The following is a 19,801-nucleotide window of genomic DNA, read 5'->3' on the forward strand; positions in this document are numbered from 1 at the left end:
GAAAGACACTTGGTGGGTCATGATCTCTTGGGTCCTTGTTCCTGAATTTCAGGAATCTAAGGTGCCCAGAAGGATGAGCAAAGGTAGAAACAGTCATTTTTCCAAGTGGACTGTGGCCTCTGTTGCCTATCTGGCAGTTTCTAGTACTTAGACTCACTCTTCAGACGCCAGACAGGGAGGAAGTATTTTGCTCATTCTAAATTAATCAATTAATTGACTAATCAATCAACCATTCATTCAGCAAATGTTTATTGAGTGTCAAGTATATACAAACCTTCTGCTGAATGCCGAGGATACAATGGAAACAAAAACCAGCCAAAGTTTCTGCCATCATGGAGTTGGAAATCTGGTAATGATGCTTAACTTTAGGCAAGAGAAGCAGGTACAGCCTGTCAGATTCTGTATATGATGCTGGGCAGGGGTAAGGTGAGGGCATTCTGGAATCTGTGCGTAGTTAGGCAGGACTTCTCCCCCATTAGCACAGCTGGTTGTGAGCTCACTATGGAGGAACCCAGGCTGGAATTTTCCCTGGCAACCCACGCCCAGGTCGAGTCAGAAAGTTGCTTTTCTGCCCACTTTCTTTTATAGCCATTTTCCCATCAAGAAATTATTCTATTTGTTGACAAAGTTTTGGAGTTCCTGACTTAGCACTGTTATCATTCTATTCTTGGAACAGAATCATCTTGGCTGCTATTGTTCCCACTGTGAGGATAACGGCATCTCTTGTGTGATGGTTTTCTTTTCATTGTGTACACAATGATTGCAGAGCCACAAAATTTTAATTTGGGATAAATAATAAGCTATCTTTAGGGCCAATCTTATTTTGGGAGTTGGGACTGATGGATGTCAAGGATCCTTTCTCTTTTCTTGCTTTTCTCAAAGTCTCTACCCCCACCCCTGCCACTCTCCTACCTCATCTCTTTCCTTCTCTCTCTTTCAAGATCACATATCTTTCTGCAAAATACTCTCACAAACAATTTTAAAGGGAGAGCAGGACAATGGACAAAGGAATAAGAAGATACTCACCCCAAGGTGCCTGGACTTAGGGTTACACAGAATTGAGTTGGTGGCAACTGTGACTGCACAGATACACTGTAGACATGTGCACGAGGAGCGCTGGTGGCATGGCTATAGGTGTGCCCACATCAGAGCAGGTGGGGTGGCATTGGTGGCCAGAGGCTTGCCCACGACAGTGTGGATGGTGTTTGTGACAGTGGAGTTGGTTGGGAAGATGTATGTGTGCTGCACGGTGGCCCTGGACAGGCCTATTCAAGACTCCCAGGGAAGGCTGTCTCTGCTGTTGGCGGAATGTTGTACCCAAAGCCATTTTACTGGGCTGGGGCGCCAACTGGATAGGGAGATCAAGGATTTAGAATATTTTCCCTGGATCTGGGTTTCCTTGTTCCATATCTGAAGAGAGGGGAAAAGATAATTCAGAGAAAAACAAGAATATAGATGTTTGACTTTTATTTTGTATTCAATCAGTGATCAAATGGGCACAAAGTAGTTGGGAGCTTGTTCACACAAACAGCTTTATAAATAAGAGGAGTGGGCAGTCAACTATGTAACGATTTTTGAGGGGCCCGAGAAGACCACTGTCCCCGAAATCTCCTCTATTGGTACCTGGCATTCTGCCACTGGAAATTAATCCTTTGGAGTTAAGGATCAATCCTATGGAGTAGAAACATAAAAACATTCCTGGAAGGATTGACACCTTAAGCCTGAATGGACAAATGAGTAAGGATTAATTTATAATGGTAAGACCTTGGGGCCTGGGACTAGGGAATCTTCCAGCACATAGCCAGGATGTCGGGAAGAGACAATCTCTCCCTTTTCTTTCATTCCCACTATCATTTATCTATTTTTGAGGTGTTTCTTAAAACTGTTTTCTCTTTCCAAGTCCTTCTGATCCTTCTCAATGTCTACCTCAGTCTCGTATTAATTTTACATCTGATCTGATTGTTTCCAGTCTCGGAACCAATCTTCCCACCCACAGTAATCTTTCCAAGCACTCTTCGAAGCACACTTCCTCTTATGTGCCTCCGATTTCTGCCCATTTCCCATATAACAGAATCTAGTTCCCTAGTGTGATTCACAAAAGCTTTCTCAGTCAAACCACAACCCACCACTCCAACCAGTCTATTGCCCTGACTCAGGCAGACTCGACTCTCACCTAGTGATCACTGTTCCCCAAGCACGGTTCTATATCCCTCCTTGACATTGCTCAAGCTGCACTCCCTTTGCCCGCCATGTCCTTCTCCAATCCCTCATTTGTCAAAATCATTCATCCTTTAAGTCACTTTAACTAAAACTTCCACAGGGAGCCTTTCCTAGTCCTCCTGAACCAAGCTAATTTCCCCTCCTTTGGGCAGCTGTGCATTGTACTCTGACCAACATTTATCATGGTCTGACTTCAGAAATTAATGACATGAAAGTCTATATATGTTTCCCTTTGGAAAACACATACTCCTCTCATTCTCTCACTGGCTTTGGGAAGGTCCATTTCTAAAAGATAGATTTCTTAGGGAATTGATTTTTCAAGAGGCTGCCAGGGTGCTCTATCCAAGATACAGGCGATTCTTGGAAGTCTCATCTGAATCCCGTACGCAAACTGCTAGACTTTGAACAGAACTTGAAAGAAAATTTTCTGATTGGATAATTTCTGGTGAATGACCCGAAAGATCTGGCTCCCACACTAGCAATATTTGGGATTCATAGTCCTTATTGCAGTCCTTAGTGTTCAACAAAGTAGCATAATGTGATCATTTCCCCAGGGATAGCCCAGTATGTGCAGTTTGGAAGGACTCACCAAGATTACCTGCTCTGCCACAGCAGCACAACCAGGGCTGCTTGGTTTTGGAATGATAAGAAAGGACTATGGTTTCAAGGGAAGCAATCTCAGACACTTCTTGCCTGGGCCAAAGTAAGTGTCAGTAGGAACTGGGAAAGATTCTGGGTTTTTGGGAATCTCAAGGCAGGAGGGTCTGTGGCCTGTCATCAGTGTTAAACCTGGACATCAGGCCTGGCATCAGGCCTTAGGCATTATCCACTCACCGAGCCTTTGACCTGGAAATCAGAGCCCTGATGGCAGGTCTGTATTTGAATGCAGGGAACTGACCCTGGAGATTTCCTGCCTATGGAGTCTTATGTATTGACTGCCAATCTCCTCTCTTATGGAAATTTCTGTACACTGTTTTTTGCAGGTATAGAACAGAGATTTTACCCTAGAAACCCATGCCTTACTCATACCAAAGGCATCCTGAGCAAGATATACTAATAGGACATGCTTAACCTATGATCAACTCACTTCCCATTGGATAGTGATAGAAAAATGTTATTTTAGAATGACTTTTTTTCAATCTCTGTCTGCTCTCAGAAAAGGTGTCAAAGGACATCTTTTTTTTAACAGCATTTTTATGAGAAGGATGAGGACCATGTACTCTGGGGACCTAGGTTTGAACTGTAGGGAGAGATTTGTTAGAAATTTTAATAATAGGGATAACTTATAAAAGCAGGATTTCCTTTTTTCTTTTTCCTTTGGCAGAGCAGCTCCTTGAAGATTGCTGACAGCATTGAATTTCTGTAGGTAAAGACCCTAGATGAACTTTGAGCACTCTTCTTTTGTTGAGAAAACTAAAGTAAGGTTGAGAATGAGGTTATTCTCATTTCAAATAAATATTCACTCATTGTATTGGAGATTATGAAGTCATCATAAAACTGAAAACAGGTGTTGTGCATCAAAATAGTAAGTGTTCTGTTAGAAAAATTAAATGGTATTTTTTTAGTTAGAATGAGGGGCATATTTTTCCCAAGTGTGAATTTAGTTAGAGCTGTTGATGTCACACACATAGTATTATAAGATCTAGTAAGACAGCTGAGTACCAGATTTGCTTTGTCAGAGTCATAAAGGTCGGACCCCACCTGAGAAGGTGGAGGGGCAGGTAGAGAGCTTCCCTGGAGGAAATGTTTTTCTCACCGTCAATCATCCCAGGGCAGGAACACGCTAGTTTTGGACTGAGAAGAAAAGATCTCCTCTGCTGTCTGCACTTGGAGATACAGAGATGCCTGCAGATTTTTACTGGGTGCCTTGAGCTGGTCTTTGCTATGTATAAGCCTGCTTGGAGGTAGAAAGAGTCTCAAGTTGGGTTTTGGGGTCTCAAAATGTGCTCTTCTTTCTTCCTCAAACATTTAGCAGTGCTTTGAATGATTAAGAGAGTGGACTGTGTCTACGTGACATGGGGTTCATTGTAGTGAAGGTAGAGGGGAGAGCAGCCTGGAGAAAAGTCTCACAAGACGATGAAACGTGGCCTGAAGAAGAGCTCTGGCTCTGTGGAACTGTCAAGCCCCATGGGGACCCACTGTGGCATATGGAATCCCCACAAATCACTTGGGGACATCACAGATGCTCAATATTCCGCATGATGAGCCTGCAGGTTCTTGTGAATTGAATATTAATGAAATAGTGTCTGTATTTTGTAATCCACAGGCTGATGAGGTCTGAGGACACATGGATGACATAATGAAGGACTTCCTAAAAATAAGAGACCTGAAACTCTTGAAGTGGTGTTTGAAATAACAATTGTACAATGACAACCACTGGTTTAATTAACCACCTGACCATCCTTAGCTGACTTTAAGACTAAGACTGCTCAGCAACTGATTAATGATTTAAACTTTAGGTGTCATAAGAGCTAGAAAACAACAACAAATCTGAAAATGACCGGTTCCACTTTATACATATGTATCCATGCATGCATTCATCCATTTATTCATCCAGCAAATATTTGTTGCCAAGCACTGTGCTTGCTACATGAATGCAGACCTTAGACATTACCTTCCAGGGGTTTACATGTGAGTGAGTGAAGACAGGTAGGAATCTGCATCCCCTAGTCAGAGAGACAAATTGTTTCTGGTTAATGACACAGTTAGGCAAGCATCCCTCTCAGTTTTCTTCCCAGGGGATTGTGTCACCCATGAAACCAGATGTGCTTTTCCATGAGCTACCTTTTATTCCTATGATCCCGTGTGGAGGAGCTGCTGTAATAGACCTAAGTGTTCTGCTAGCCTATGGGTGCTCTACTGGTCCTTGGTTTTGGCTTCCAACCAGAGGCTGCATCCTGAAATGACAGGCAAGGTTGAGACAAAGATGGAGCGGAGCACCTAGAGTGCTTTGGCCGGTCCAGCATTGCCCTCCAGTGTTCAAATGCAGGAAAGTGGGAAACAATGAATTCTTAGCATAAAGTCCTGAGATGGCTGTCTGTGGATTAATGAGGGGGTTCCGGGATGGCTCCCCCAGAGGAAGCGTGGGAAAACGGAAACTGGGAGCCAGAGTTGAGATATAAAAGTGATAAATAAGATTCGATAATGACAGGGCACCTTGAGAGATAGGCATAGAGAGAAACAGAAACAAAGACCCTGTCAGTTTACTAACTTGGATTTTGTCAGGAGAAATAGCAATTGTCTGGCAAGATGACCAGGCTCCCCTGGGGATTAAAAAGCATGGTGGTGGCAGTGGAGGACTGGTTCCCTAGAGCTGGTTATCCAGTCTTCTCAGTCCACCCTTTTCAACGTTCTAGGGAGACTTTGATCTAGAATTATTACCTCCAGGTTCAGGGGCAGTCCAGGAAAGAGCACAAATCTCCTGAAATAAAATTGGAGGCAAATATCTGTACATAACAAACTTTTCTCATTAGATTTGCAAAGAGGTCTAGGTCATAAGAAGGTAAGTCAGCATTTTTCCTGGGACATAAATGGTTTCAGTCTCCTGTCTTACATCTAGGTAGTTCATTAACTCAGCCTTGGAGGGAGGCTTTTCTTAACCTCAGGGAGTTCCCCCAGTTGGGTCAATGTCACTGGAAGATGTCCAGCACAGTAGGACACTGTCTTGTCTCCCAGATCATGGATCTATATGAGTCAAGGCTGAAGTAGCCTTGACAGCCAATCTGCTCTTGGCAAAATCTGCAACTAGTACAATGTTTGCGTCTTTCGTTTTGTTTCACCTTTGCACACCTAGATCACCACTTATCTTATGGTGTCATGGAAGCAATGGAGCTTCAGCCCCACCCCAAATCTTCTGCTGCTTTATTTCTTCTAGTTGACCTATGACTTGACTTCCAGAACCTTCATTAAGCTTGAAATAATCTCTGTCCCTGCCCGTTTCTCTCCTACCCTGTTCCTCTGAAAAGATAGAGAAATGAGTCAGAGAAACTTCCTGACCACGTTAAAAAACAAAACAAAATACCTGATGACTAGCTCAGGAGCTGGGTAACTACAGCATAATGGATAAAAGGTTGAATTGCTCACATAATTGTCTGTAAAGTTCAAGCAGCTTAAGCCTTTCTGTAGAAGACCTCAGTCTTTACCCTATGCACAATTCAAACTGTGGTTCAAGCGCAGGGGGACCGAGAGTAGTATACCGAGGAAGGATGGAAACCAGATACCTTAGTGACAGGGCTCTTGGAAGACACCACAGTTACAGTAACTCTGGCATGTGTGTGTGTGGCTCTGTGTACATGAGTGTGTGCTAAAAATGAAGCTTTGTGAAGTTAATAATTGTGTCTTTCTTGCACTACTTCATAACTCCAGTGCCTCCAACAGAGTGAGCACTTGCTAATAAGCATATTGCCCCATAGTACGGTGGTTAAGAGATGATGCTTTGGAATCCAACCATCTAGAATTTTAGCTCTTCTTTCGTAGTTGTTCAATCTTAAGAAAGTTTCCTAGCCTTTCTGACCTTAGGCTCCTCATCTGTAAAACAGGAATAACAATAGCTGCCCTCCTACACCCAGAACGTCAATGAGGATTAGAGGTGATGCATGTGAAGCCCGAGGCATTGTGCCTGACACATGGTCACTGCTCAGTAAAGAGTAGCTGTTTATGTTATTTCCATGTGTGGGTCTGTGCAGACCTCTGTGGGTGTATGAGAGCTTTTCAGTCAAAGGCCAACTTAACTGCAAAATAAAATCACCTTCATTTCAGAAAATGAAATGTGCAGGCATGGGGTGGAACTGATTCCCTTCCTACATGTCCTTTGCCACTCCCTTCTATAACCATGAAGACTTTGCTTAAGTTGCCAGGAACCAATGTGCTCTTGAACCCTGCCTGGAAGGGGAACACCTCTTGCATATAAATAAGCTTTCTGTTGAAATGGGCACGAAGAGACAGCGGCTTACCCTCCCCTTCTGCTGTGTGCCCTGATGCTCATTTGACTGTCAGCACCACTGTCTTCTGCTGTGGATGACTGTGATCGACCCAGTCTTGCCAACAGAAGAGAGAACTGGAGCCTTTGTATTCAATCATCATTGAGAGCCTATTAGGAGGACAAGGCACCATGTGGCTACTTGAAAGGCTGAGAGTCTGGAAATAGCCACGACAGAGGAAAATCCTTTCACTTGGCTGATGGAGGCCAGGTCTGTGGCTTTAAGGCGATTGGCACAGATGCTGAGCGAGGGGGTGCATTCATTTTGTGCTCAATAAAACAACTTTTATTCAGGGATGTGAATTGTTATCCCTCGGGAAAGGTGAAGGTACAAAAACAGGTTGTAATTTCTGGGAGAATCTAATTCCCTTGTAGCTGGAGACAGAAAGAGAGGGAGAGGGAGGGAGAGAGATAGATGAAAGGAAGCTCTGTTATCCTAGGAAGTCCTAGGTAATTACCCAGCCTGAATTTCTCCTGGAGCTTCAGGATGGTACCAGATGTGTCCAGGCCCTCTGCGCACCACCCCACAGAGCTAGCAACTAGAGTCCATCTCCTCCCACTGTGGCTGTTCTTTATGTCTGGGAACACATCAAAGGAGGTTTGATATTCATAACTGCTGTGAGTCATTTTCACATGGAGCTGTGGGGAGCTGCCTGTACTGCTGCATGCTGTATTCAGCCCTTTGTGAGAGCAGCTGAGCTGAACCAATCCCCCATTATGGGTGAGAGTAGATTCCTCCTGGGAGACCTGGATTGGCTCCACACCCCTGTGCAGAATAAAATAGGTCTTCTTATTGAGAAGTAGTTATTAAAACATCCCCCAGTCTTGGCTATGCACGTACACTGCCCACAGGGACAGCTCTGCATGGTCCTTCCACAGAGTGTGGCCACCTCCAGGTCCTGATGTTAGTGCCAATAACATTTGAAGCCTCCCTTTTTGCCTCGCAGCAAGGACAAAAGACATCAACAAGACCCCAACCACCACCCCATTGCTTCTCAATTGGAGAAGGAAATTCTGCTTGCTCCTGTTGAGTTTGGCTATTGTTGGAAAAAGTGTCCCATACGACTCTCTTTGAGGGCTGGCAGAGGACTGGGAAATTAGCCACAAGACTGCAGAGCTGGAATGGACCTTAGTCATCAACCGGTTCTAGTCCCTCAAATTACAGATGATAAGTGAGGCACAGAGAGGTTAAGCAAGTTGTCTAAAGTCACACAGACAAGGGAGGATTTCTAGCACAGGAAGTAATTATCTAAGAGGGGGAGAGAAATCCTGGCAGGGTGAATCTTGCTACAACATTTTCACTGGAGGATGCTTCAGAGGGTTGAATCTATGGGAAAGCAATGGGGACTAGGAGAGCTGCAGCTGATCTCAGTTTTGCACCCCAGTTTCTCTGTATGAAAAATGGCTGTATTATTTACCTTCATTTCAGGACTGTTAAGGGGCTTCATGAGTGACTCTGAGAAGTCCTGGGAGTTCTAGGCTTTCAGGTTGATAAGAAAACAGTTTATTGTTGGGCCTGAGACGGGGATTGGTTGCCTGGACTGCATAATCTGTTCTCTGTTCCTCAGCTACCACAAAGGCCTTATGAAGCCCCTGGGTTTAGAAGTGTGGAATAATTAAATAAAGGAAGAGTCAGACTGAGTGGTGGAGTTGGAGAAAAGTGTGAGGACTGGGGAAGTGGGTAGAATATAGTCATAAAGCAGAGCAATCCCTGCCTGCTCTGGACCTGGGAACACTCTCCCAGGAAAAAGTGTCTTCCGAGTGAGGTTGTTCCCCGCAGTCAGCAGGACTGGACTCCCTCCTTTTGTTTGGGGCAGCATAGAAACCGTGTTTCCCTATCTATGTGCATCTGAATGCACTCTAGTTATGCTATATCTCTTCAGTTTTGCCGGAGAAGCAATGTGGTTTGCTCTTTAAAATGCCCAGAGCTCCCTTTCCCATTTGGGGTTTGTGGGGAAAGGTCAGACCACAGAATGGTCTCGTGGTAATAGGGCTTCTGAATAAATGAGCCCCCAAGGACTGCCGCGGGGGACTAGAGAGCAGCAGACTCCTGCTGGGACTGAGCCTGGCAGCAGGAGCCACACAGTGTCCCCCGGCCAGGGAAAAGTGGCCCCAGTGGGCTGCTCTTCATTTTCTGGCAATGCGCCCCGTCCCCTGGCATGGCGAAGTCCCACGAGCCCAGAGGCCCACGTCCTGACATTAGTCTTCTCAACTGCTTTCTTCTGTTATTACCTTGTCAACAACAGTATCCAGAGACCTAAAGGATAACTCTGCATGATGATGCAGTGAATGACTGGTTAGGTGCCTCCTGTTTAATAACCAGAGAAATATTGCTGTGCAGCATCTCTCCATATGCTGTGGCATCTGTGTCTGGCATGTAAGGGACTAATTTTCTTCACATATCTCATTAAAGATGTAAGGCAAAATGGAGGGGCTTCCAGCCTAACTCTGCCCAGCCCGCCTGCAACTCACGTTTCTTACCATCTGCTGCCATCTAGTGGCCACTTTGTCTTTTCTGCATTTGTTGATTTCATAACGGGGCTGAAGTTTCGGCCCTTGTGAAACAGGAGTGAGATAGTTACATAAAAATCTTAATCCTGGATCTCCTCAGATTCCTCGTGGCAACTGAGGATTGGTTTCCATCCCGTGACATCCACCTGGACCACCGTGAGATTGCCTTCTGGGGCTTGAGAGCCTTCTCCCCTGTGGAAAGACATGCTCTGTCGACTTCCTTACAAATCTGCCTGCATTCCCGACTCTAAAAGTAACTAATAAAAACCTGGTACACTGGGCAGTTCTTTCCAAAAGCCAGGGTGAATCCTCTGATCTGCGTGCTGAAACCTCCCCGATTCTTGAGGAATCCCCAGAGGTTGGGACGGAAAAGGCACCCAGAGGAAGGGAATTCCACGGGTCTTTTCCAACAGCTCACCTGCGCATCTCCACACAAAGTCCTTGTAAGAGGAAGCCCACTTCCATCGCAATTCAGGATTCAGTTTTCTGAGGCTGATCTTGCCTGACACTTGCTCCGTGGTCTGTGCTGGCATCGGAGTGTGTTTTCGGCCCTGATTCGTCAGCGTTGGACTTGGGATAGCTGTGAAACACTCCCCAGGATGGAAAACACAGTGTGACATGCAGGGCTGAACTTGTCATTACAACTCGTGAGAACGGTGAATGAAGAGCAGACAGGGCCCGTGCCAGCTGCAGGGTTTAGGCACGGGGTGCAGGTGCCTGTGCATCACCGTGGGCTCCTCACACGAGAGGATGGAGCCCGCACCTCTGGGTTGGGAGCTAGGCACAGAGTGATGTTGCTTTTTATCATCAAACCAAGCAGTTGATATTCTTCTCTTTAAACCTCAGCATGTGTTCATTAATTTTATTGATTGATTCATTCTTCCATATGTACTCAACTCTAGGATATGCAGTGAAGCAAACACTAAAGACAAGAGTATGACAGTCTAGACCCTTGAGGATCTTTTTATTAGAGAGGGAAGTAAAAAAGAAGAATAGCAGTCAAGGCTGTATTAATTCTCCATGTAAAAAAATGTCTAACATACGAAGTAGGGATTCAGAGAAGGGTTGCTAGCTGTTACAATAGCTGGAGACTGTATCATGGAAGTAAATACTATAATTCAAACTGCCTAAGGAATTGCAGTGGTTGGTGAAATGCTCTCTGAGATGTGTGACCTCCTAAGTCCCCGAAGTCTAGGGACTCTGCTCCAGCTGTTGTCTCCCTGAGTCAGAAGACAATGGGAGGTAAGGGGAATCTTCCAGGACCCCATTCATTGACCTGTAATAGTTTTCTCCCCCTCCTTAATATTACTGTTCATTCATTCATTGACATGTTCATTCATTTATTCATTCAAGAAACCTATACTGTGCCAGACCTGGAGTTACAGAGATAAATCCAGAAATATCTCGTAAATTTTCACATCAGGTTGCCACTGAGTTGGAGCTTCATAGAACAGAGACAAGCCAAAATCACTAAAAACTGTTGTCTCCATCTTCAGGCACTTGTGTTAGTTTCCTGTTGATTCTTTGCTGCTTTTAGATTATCTGCCCATGGGGTCCTCCCACTTTCTCTCTGCTGCCCCCAATGTTCTGCTGTGTTTTTTCACAATCCGTTTACACCTTTACCTCTGGAGGTGAGAGTGAGTGAAGGTTCCTGGCACTTCTAGTCAGCAGGGATGATGGTCAGAGAGAACATTTTATTGGTCATGTGGGAAATAATCTAAATACAAACAAACAAATAAAAGACCGTCAGCTTTAGTCTTGGTTAAAAGCAAACATCCCACTAGTTTGCAATGGTGTTTGGTATGCCTTGTGAGGAAGAAATTCTATTATGTCAAATTTTCAAAAGTCTGTGCTGCTGTGATAAAGATACTTACATTCCATAACCAGAGAGTTCAGTGAAAAGGGGCTGTTAAGAGACCAGACAGTTTGGGGAAAGGTTTTATGTGACTTAAATTTACAGAGGGTTGGCTTCTCCTTGTGTTTACTGACAAGGAACAAGAAGCTTCAGTATCAACTCCCCAGGAATATAACCTTTAACAGCAAAGCATTTGATCAGAAAGAGCTCAAAAAGGTATTATATTGTTCGCTTAATCCTCAGAATGTTTGCGCAGGAAGCTAATTTGTTTAGTTGAATTATAAATAAACTCACAACCTCCTATTACTTAACTCATTCCTTTCTTTCTGTCTTATGTAGTCTTTTCTTTCAGTCAGAAGAACTTTAGACCTTCCTGGTTTTCCCCCTCCTCTCCCCTGGGCCTACTTTTTTCTTAGCAAACCACAAGAAATAAGGGTCCATAGCAGGCATTGCCCGGGGCTTGGTTTCTTTGCCAGCCCTGTTGTTGGGCATTTATATTTTAGAGACAGAGGCTGCCAGGGAGCAAATGGTATCAGATGATTTATACATTTCTGTGAATGCTGAGACACAAGATCCAGCTGCTTGTTGGCTTAGCTGTATCCTACAGTTGGGCTGGGTTACCTTGGTCTTATTCACATTGCCTGGACAAACAGGCAACCCTCCATACACTATCAGCTCCAGGTCTTAGAACCAAAGTGAAGCCAAAGATCAGAGACTCCGTGTCTTCCTTCCCTCTCTCTTCATTTCTGGAAATGTCACAAGAAAGAAGAGAAATTCTGCTCAATTCCATGGGATTGTGAGGGTGTTGTCACTTGGAGTCCACTGTGGATCAGGGGGAACCACAGCCCGTGAGCTTCCCACTTCTCCCTTGATCCCCCATCATGTCTTCTCTGAGTTTAAATGAGTTTAACCCCCAATTTGCAAGCCAGAAACTGGGGAACAGAATTTAATTTTCCTTGTGCATCTACTGCGTGCCTTCAACTTCCCCACAACACTGACTCATATAACTTTCACAGCCAACCAAGGTATGTATTACATTCCCATTTTATGAACAAAGAGGACCCATCAGGTTAAGTAGCGTTCCCAAACTTTTAGAGCTAATTGTGCTAGAGATAGAACTTGAATATAGATGTAAAGCTCTGACAATTTCTATAACCATATGCAGCCAAAAGGAAGGAGAAGGCCAATTCTCCTTCCTCCTCCACCTACCACTGTCTTTGCGAAAGAGTCAAGCAATGCTGGGAGGGAGGAGATTCCTTAGCTGTGTCCTTTCCCAGGAGCCCCACTCCCCAGGTCACGATAGATTCACCACATGTCACGAATCTAATCACTCCAGTGGTCGGCTTCAACTTTCAGCAGGTGCTGGGATTTGGCCAGGGCTTGCCCTGGTAGAGTCATGTGAAGGGAACAGCCCAGTCACTGTCACATCCTCAGCAGTCTGCTGTCACTCCCAGTGTCCTTAGGGCCAGAACCGACCAGCATCCCAGAAATTCCTTCGCTGAATCTTGTGCCCAGGGACTACTGAACTCCTGAGGAGGCGGGTGGGGGAGAGCCAGATACCCTGACCCACCACTGCGCTTTATCCTCTGACAGGCTGGGCCCGAGTGAGGAAGACCAGTGGCAGGAGTGACCTCCAGCCAGACCCCTTCTGCCCTTCGCTTTCCCACAATGGGAGGGCGGGCACTGCTTGCTCTGGGCCAGTTTCTCATGGTCTTCTCTGAAGCAGGTACTTGCCAAAGCGGGAATCTCTGATGTGGGAATCCCCACACTCTCAGGGGACCCTGAGATGCTGGGGACTTCCACCCCTCAGAAGCGGGAGGTGATAAAGTTGGCTGGGACCCGCAGGCTCCTCAGCCTCAGCTACATGACAAGTGGCAGGGCTTGCCTGCTGATGAGAGGCTCTGTTGGCTTTGGAACAAGTTGAAGGAATTGACATTAATATTTTTGAAGTAAACATAGGCCCTGGAACTCAAGGCACAGGCCCAGCACCCCTCAGGTAAAGCTGGGGCCAGGGTGAAACAAGCAGATACAGGAAGTGCAGCAGATGAGTGGCCAGAGGACAGATGTAAACCCCAGATAACTGGTCAGAACTGACTGCAGAGAGGGTGGCAGGCACTGTCACTTCTGGCACAGGCTCAAAGAGTTTGAAAAGAGAGAAAAAGGAGATGTGTTAAGACAGTCTGATGGGCGATGAGTGTTCTATTAGGGTTGGATTTTTGTATGTGAGAGAGGCCTTCTGACTGGTTTTCAAGTAAACTTGTCAATCTTTGATTGGTTTACTATGTATTGGTAATACATGGGGATTTTCCAGGCTGGGTAGGCCCATATGCATTTTCCGGTTTTCACTGAATTTGAAAATGTGGCCATCTGCTTTGAGTCTGAGTCTGGCATAAGCAATTTTCAATCCCAACTCTGCCTTCTAATCTTAGGTCTTGGGCAAGACTGTTAACCTTTCTGGGCCTCAATTTCCTTGTCTATAAAAGAAAAGGGTTAAACTATGTGATCATCTGGAAATCAACTCCAGGTGCCGAGAAGGTAGAGGTCCCTTCCAGGTGGTCCACCCCTTCTTCATCCCCTGCAATCCTAAGGCAGCAGGCTGCCCTTCTACAATCTGTTTACTTCTGGAAGCCACTGTAGATATTCAGCCTAATTGATTTTCCCTGTGTAAAAAGATGTGACTAGAGTCACACAGAGGTTTCCTCCAGCCTCTGAAGGCCTCCAGGATCACTCTGGATGACAAGCAGAATTTAATCAGTTGGTCAGTGTGCCTAAATCCTCTTGTCATGGTGGTAATGTTTGCAGTTCAATTTTGTTTTTATAGAATATAGGATTTAGTGATTTGGTGAGAGAGGGATGTATTTCTTTTGTAACCATGATATTGACGTATTATTTAGCCCCCATTTGAGTGTGGTTCTCTGCTGAGCACCATCCTCAGTGCATTAAATGGAAAGAAACTTCCCTCTTGAAGCTTCCAGTCTGAATCAACAAGGTGGTTCCCATATGAAAAGTAGACAGACATACAGGCTAGTGCAAAAACACCAAAAAGTTAACCCTTCCTCCCCATGAAGTTGCCGTATCTTTGACATTGTGAACGAGCACCAGCAGACAGATGAGGAAGGAATTAACCATGACAGTAACATTCCTGTCCCAAATTCAGAGCTATTAATTGTTCAGGAATAGGTCTAGGAGTGCCAAGGTCCTTAGCTGGCACCATCAGCCTACTCCTCTCCCTGATGGATGTGAACAGAGGCAGGAAGGAGAGATTCTTTAATAGACAACCACTGAACAGGAATTTTACATTTACTCTTCTTTTCTACATCCCACTTTTGTAGATGAAGAACCTGAGGCTCACCTTGCTTAAGTGACTTGAGTAGCTTCATGCATCTTGTAAGAAGTAGAGACAGAGCCAAAACCAGGTCTTCCTGCCCTCTTTATCATATAAACCACTTACATGAATTGCAAAGTGAACCTGATCTATGGTGGATTGTACTAATGTTCTGCTTCGGCCATGGGCACCAGAGGAGATACCGTTCTCTGTTGACACTAATCTCAAAGGCTAAATTATATCCCCCAAACTCATTTCCATTAATAACATATCAAGGATGTGTCATGCATTAGTTTATCCAAAGTGATCTTGATTCTATTTACATTTTGGTGCCACCTTTTAATGTTACCATTTTTATAAATTAAATATGTAATATATAAAGCCAGTCTTCACTTACTGATATGTTAATTTTTAACCCAAACTTCTTACTCTGACATTCCAGCAATACTGGAGCATTAACAGTTGATAATAGCTCTATTGCTACCTCTCCAAGAAACAAATTTGCATTTTAACCTGCACCTTCAATGGCTCACCTTCAAAGGGTCACTGATGAATGCCACAGCAGGTTGGTGGGAATCTAATTCTTTTAATGGATAATATTTGTGTGTGTGTGTGTTTTAAATCCTACCACATAAGTCACTAACCTACGGGTAAGGCCAGTCTTGACCTAAAATGAGGAATTCTGTAAAATTTCAAATGCAAATCACATTTTGTTTTTGATGATAGAGAAAACTGCAAATTGGAACAGCAGAGCTGTGCCTCTGGACATTTCCCAGAACTACAGAGGAGCAACTTGCCCCTGGTTTCCAGTGGGTGGTGTTCCTCTTCCGCCACAGGCCCCGGCGATGTTGGTGTGATTGTCATCAGAGCTCAGAAGCACAGAGCAGAATCATCCCCTGGAGGAGGATTCCCTTCAGCATAAAAAGTTCTTACAGAATTAATCCTCAAAGACTGTGGGTGGACTCTGCTGGGTTTTTCCCTGGGTGTACCAGCAGAGAGGAAGAGCCCTCAAATACAGGAAGGTACTCTTTTCAGTGACAGTAGTTCCTTTGGGCCCTGTGGCTAAGTGTGCTCCCGCCCCAGCAGTAAGATCACAGCTAATCCTGAGAGGCAAGACCTCACACCAAGCTGCTGAAAGAAAAAGTGTCCTGTGTGGATTGCAAGAGGAACTGGGACACACTGCTGGAAATGAAGTGGCAGGTCATAAACTGTCATAAACTCAGAAGGAGAGGTGTTCCTTTTTGAGATGCTCATCACAACTAGAGAGAATGAAGCTAAGAAAATGCAGTCTTTAGGGGGACCTGGACTCTTGAGGTGTTTGAGTTATTCGGAGGAAACAGAAACTTGGAAGATATCTTTGTTCCGCTATTATTTGGCAGCCCCTTGCCCACAGCTGCCATTACTCCAGATTCTCTCTGATGATCCTGCATCAGGAGAATGAGTTGACTGGACACCACTGGGAACTGTGGGCAGCTCCAGGCTGAACTAGAGAAGGGGCATGTTATTTGCGGCTTGACCCTTTGGAGGCCAGATGTAAGAATCAGTTTCTCACAGGTCCTATGCTAACACTTTTCATATTTATTTCCATCTGAGACTCACTTAGGCTAGGCAAATATCCCATGGGTGTCTGTCTCTCCAGTGCTTTCTTGCTCATGTAAAATAAGCTCATTGGAATGAATAAAGAGAATGGTATTACTTTTTCTCAAACACTAATAAGCACTTTCACTTTGTCATAGTGTAAATATTAAAGTTATAAGAGACAGCCCAAGGGACCAAGCAATTTTTTTTAAAGACTCAAGTGCTTGCATAGTTTCTAAAAGTCTACACTGAGGAACTATATCCTCATTCAGCACTGAGACTTGTTAGTTCCCTAAAACCAAAGTCTCCAGGTGCCTCCAGGGGCCAACCAAGATGGAGCTCCTTATAGACCCATGCAATGTCAGAACTGGAAAACTTACAAATCTTTCAGTCCACCCATCATTTTATGCATGGCAAACTGAGATCCAGAGAATGCTCAGATCTCATAATTAGCTATGAAGGGTTATGATTAAAATGCAAATTTGGGCCCTCCAATTCAGTCCTCTTTTCACTCTCCTTCTTGCTGGGGAAAGAACAGTGATTCCTTGATTGGCAGAGCAGAAAATATCTTCAGTTTTTAGGATGACTTTGTCCCCCTAAAGAGCATCTTTGTCACGTCTTCTCCTTGTCCATTTTTAGGAACTCTACAGTGTTTAGCTACTGGTAGATTTGTCCTAGTGGATCTGGTGCAAATCTTATAGAAATATCTACAATGATTCCATGTTATTCTGAAATTATTGATATAGCATTTCTTTTGTTTTGTTGGTCATTTTTAAGGGAGAAGGAACCTAAGATTAATTGCTATGGCTACCTGTCATGCTCACCTTCAAACTCACCTCATTTTAATCCTCATGACCTATGATAGTAGGAATGTTTGGTGTAAATAGGCATTCAGGATTACTGAATTCACTTGAATTTTTTGAGGACAGTGGCCAAATACAATTCTGTGGTCAATTTAGGCTGCTCCTACTATTCCCCGATGTTAGGCATTTTCTTCCACTAGGTTCTCTGGAAGGATGTAGAAACAGGCATTATTGTCTTTTGAATAAAAATGGTTCACCAAACAGATTATGTTTGTAGTTTGTGCTGTTGAATAGAAGTAATAAAGAACTCTACTTGAAGTCTGAAACAAATTCAGAAAAAAATTAAAGGCAGTTTTTATTTTACATAGTAGGGAGTAAATTTTGGGAACTCTTTGTTCCTGGGGTAAAGCATATGAATGTGTGTTCTAGAGAGATTTAGACAAATTTACTTATGTTAGACAAATGACTTTAAGGGAACCTAGGAATGTTTTCAGGGCACATAACCTTGTATTTAAACGATACTTTTATTAGATCATTTTTTCTCATTATAGAAATATGTTGTCATTGAAGAAGAAATTGTGGTTTATATATAATTATAAAAAGAAGAGGAAGAAGGAAATAATCTATGATCTCACTACCCAGAGACAATAACTATCTCATTTTGGTATATTTCCTTTTAGTCTTTGGTCTTAAGTATATTTTCTGTCATTGTTGAGGCCATATTGTACATTCAATTTTCTGTTAACTTTATTCCACTTATATTAGAGTAAGATATTTTCCCCCATGTAATTTAAAACTCTTGAAAATCTAAGTTTTTAATGGTGGCATAGTATTCTACTGGGTAGATATTGCTTAATTTGCTTAACCTTTTCTCTAGTGTTGGATAGTTAGGCTATTTCAAATTATATGAAAGTATGAAAAATATTTAATGAACATTTTGCTCATAAAAAATCTGCTCAGAAGATCCTTTTAATGATAGATTTCCAATATTTGGGTCAAGAGGATGACTATTTTAAAAGCTTCTGATACCTAATGCCAAATAATCTACTGTTACACTGTATCAGTTTGCAATCATAGCAGTAATAAATGTAATTGCTCTTAATGTGCCCAATTTCATCAGCATTGGATTGTGATTGTTTAAACATAGTTGTTAACTTGATATGAATTATAGCTGTCTTCATTGCATTTTAAAATTTTCAGTGTGTTTTCTTCAAATATTCATTAGTAATTTATACGTAATTTTTGTATCCGGATTTTGCTTATATATCCATCAGGCTAGTGTTGTCCTTATCCCTTTATATACACTTTTAATATATTAAGCATATTAACTTTTGACTATTATACAGCTCATGTACCTTTGTAATTTTTTTTTTTACTAATTTGATATTGATTTTTTAATTCGAACATTTTTAGATATTCAGGAATCTTTTAACTTTATGTACTCAAACTTACATATACTATATATTCCTGAAATTTTGTTTACTGCCTTTACCCTTAGAAATTGACTTTTTATCCTGCTGTAGAGGAAGAGGACAACATTTAGATATGAAAGGAATAGCTGGTGGAAAGACTTGGTTTGGGGCTTGGATTGGAATTGATTGTATTAGTTGCTTTGATCTCTAGGTGTCTCCTCCCCATTACCATGCTTTAGGAACCCCCTTTGTACAACAAAGAGAACCATTTATCTCAGAGTTGGGATTCTTCATGGTGTTTTTTTAGATTTAAACAAAAACGTACAACACCCTCTCTTGAGTCATTTAACTTTCTATGTTCTCAGCAAGCAAATTTCTTATCAGTAATTTGACCTTTAAAGTGTCATGATAATAAGGAGGAGAAGGGAGAGACTAGAAGAGCAAATACTTGGCATTTGAGGTTAAGCCTGAATCTCATCTCAATTTAGATAGCAGAAGCTTACCTCTGATGGGCTGATCCCCTCTGGGTTTACTAGGAACATTCACCTTCTTGATCATATAGGCGAGGACCAATTACTCAGCCAAGATACTGCCATGAGGAGATTCCTCTAGGACCAATTACTCAGCCAAGACACTGCCATGAGGAGATTCCTCTAGCCATCAGCAAAGCCTCCTACCACCCCAAAGCCATTTGGAAAACAAGTGTTTCTTTCTTTATTTTTTTTCAAGTGAAGGCAAAAAATATTAATGGATTGGGGAAAGACCAAGTAGAATCCACTAATCACAATGTAACTAATAAATGGAGTAGTCAGGAAAGGAATAGATATTAATGCCACCTTGCAAACCTTTAAAAGGAGAGTTGTAGCCAGGAAAACAAAATACAAAATAAAATAACTGCTCAGATTTTTGCAAAACAACTAATGTTGTCAGGTTTTCACCTCAACTCATCCCTTGAGCAAACACGTTTCTGTCAATGGTGGAAAGTTATGGAGAGAACATACCAATGACCTGTGTACTCAAGTGTCAGGGGGAGAAGAGGCTGGATGGCAGGGATGTGTGTGTGCACACTTGCATGTGGATATACACACTTCTACAAGGGAATTTGTAAAATACTATTTT

At 43.2% G+C, this 19,801-nt stretch overlaps 1 long non-coding RNA gene and 2 gene segments (V, D, J or C); 1 reads left to right on the top strand and 2 right to left on the bottom strand.

Moving 5' to 3' along the window:
- The window catches only part of LOC105503811, a 105,644-nt gene extending 89,045 nt beyond the window's left edge, over window positions 1–16,599 (top strand). Inside the window, exon 3 of the long non-coding RNA XR_001000535.1 lies at window positions 14,897–16,599. This is a non-coding gene — a long non-coding RNA (uncharacterized LOC105503811). The remainder of the gene's footprint in view (window positions 1–14,896) is intronic.
- Window positions 1–19,801, bottom strand: part of LOC105503813 — a 908,479-nt gene that overhangs the window by 156,793 nt on the left and 731,885 nt on the right.
- Window positions 1–19,801, bottom strand: part of LOC105503812 — a 594,664-nt gene that overhangs the window by 121,371 nt on the left and 453,492 nt on the right.

This window comes from Colobus angolensis, unplaced genomic scaffold (genome assembly GCF_000951035.1).
Source record: "Colobus angolensis palliatus isolate OR3802 unplaced genomic scaffold, Cang.pa_1.0 Scaffold88, whole genome shotgun sequence".
In the NCBI taxonomy this organism is placed as follows: Eukaryota; Metazoa; Chordata; class Mammalia; order Primates; family Cercopithecidae; genus Colobus; species Colobus angolensis.